Below are 2,048 nucleotides of genomic sequence, written 5' to 3'. Positions count from 1 at the left end.
GAAGGGGGGGGGGGGGGGGGGCAGAAGAAGGTGAACCTGCACTGAAATCTGCCCCAAGGATTCAGGCTCAGCCTGCGATTCTTGGGCTCTGGGCAGCAAATTTGGGATCGGCAAGCTGCCAGATCTAGTGTGTGTGTGTGTGTGTGTGTGTGTGTGTGTGTAACTCCAACCCCTGGCCTGTTGGCCTTGGCTCTCCCAACCTTCGTCTAACTCCAAGCAACCAAGTTTGAGGGGCTCACTGACTCGAGGGCGTATCTCGGCAGAGCTGGGCCAAACCGGGGGAGTTTAGGAACGAGTTCCATTTCAGAAAATAAAAGGCTTCCGGGCCGCAGAGAATCGGCGCGCACCCGCCACTCCGCGCTAGCAAAAGGGAGAGGTTGACTTCATTCGAGAAGGTCCGAGGAAGGCTCCCACAAGATGTCCCTTTTCCTCGGAGAGCCTCGTCCCGGCCCCCGGCCCCAGGGGCTGGGGGCAAAGCGGGGCGGCGTCCGAGGGCCTCCCGGGAGCAGGGAGCTGCTGCCGACCCGGAAACCCGCAAGCCTGCGAGCGACACACGAGCATCGCAGCGAGGCAAGACCCCCTCCGAGGCCTGCAGAGGCCCGAGCGGGCGGGGATCCCGGGACTCCGTCGTCCATCCTGGCCGGGCCCACACTCCACTCATGTGTCGTCGGTGTTTGCCGGGAAACGGTAGCATCCGGCGACGGGCAAGCGCACGGGGTTCACCTGGCCTCGCAGAGAGGCTTCTGCCTCTGGGGGACGCTGCGGCCGGAGCAGCGGAGAAAACTAGACCTTTCCCCGCAAGTGGACCCTGGCGGAGCGGCTCCTGGTGCGCCCACCCCACGCTACCCCCGCCCAGGCGCTGCGGGGCTCCAGTCTTGCGGGCCGCCAACCTCACCCTGCTAGCAATTTTAATTGCGAATCACACCGAGCTGCACGAGGACTGCGGGACGCCGCACATGCTTGAAAGCGCTTTGTGAATCGGGAAGCGCCGAGGGTGGCGGCTGGGAGTTCCACGCCCTGGGAGGCGCGTAGCTACTGCACACGCCCCGGCCCAGAGTGAAGGCCGCGCCCAGGGCCGCCAAGGAAGCGGGAGCTGAGGCTCCGTAATAGGAGGGAGGCCCCATCGAGCAGCCAGACAATGGGTAGCAACCGCCGCCACCAGCGTCTAGAACTACGCTCGGTTGTCTGGGACGTTAGACCTGAAAAAGTGCTTGCGTAGCCTGCTGCGCAGCGTTGTCCTGTGGCCTCCATTTTATGGATGGGGAAACTGAGGCTCGAAGAGGCAATGTGGCTTGCCCGACGTTACAGGCCCTAAGGAGTCCTTTCAGGGTCTTTTAAAGCTCAGAAGCATATTAGGACGCAAGCGGGCCGTGTGGACAGGTGGTCCTTTAGAGCAAGCATCTCCCAGGTTTGGCTTTGGCTGATTGGATGGGTGTGTTTTGAAAACCATTACTCACTACCACTCACTACTACTGTAGCCATCATCATCATCATCATCATCATCATCATCATCATCAATTTCTGGGCAATGCTTGTAGGCAGATCTGAAACACTCTCCCTTGAACTCCTGCACCCTTCAGGGTTTCCCAAGTGACCTGGATATGCTCAGCGAAGGGTCCCTTGGAGGCGTACAGACTCTGGGCCTACGCCAGTTTTCAAGTCTCCTGATAACTTTTTTTTTTTTTTAACTGAAGAAATGCCAAAGCAGGCTGGAAAAAAAAAACAAAACCCTTTTTCTGTTATATTGTAAATGGTTACATCATGTAATAAATTAATGTTTTCTGTAGTTACACATAGAAGTTATTCAACATAAATTGGGTTGCCCACATCATTAAAACGTTTATAAAAGAAGATTGATTCCCAAGACCCCACAAGCAGCGGTGGTCCGGTATGGAGTCCAGATTAAGTTGAAGGACGAACTTCTTTCCAACCTGTGGGGTGTGTACGAGGCTGTGGAGGAAACGTCAAACGTCCAAATTTGGGGCAGTTTGCGGATGTGAGAAATGAGCGGACGGCCCCGTCGCCCCGCACCCCGCCGGGATAGCTGC

This window comes from Crocuta crocuta, unplaced genomic scaffold (genome assembly GCF_008692635.1).
Source record: "Crocuta crocuta isolate KB4526 unplaced genomic scaffold, BGI_CrCroc_1.0 scaffold179, whole genome shotgun sequence".
NCBI lineage: Eukaryota > Metazoa > Chordata > Mammalia > Carnivora > Hyaenidae > Crocuta > Crocuta crocuta.
The sequence above is the reverse complement of the archived record's forward strand: the minus strand, read 5'-3'. Positions refer to the sequence as shown.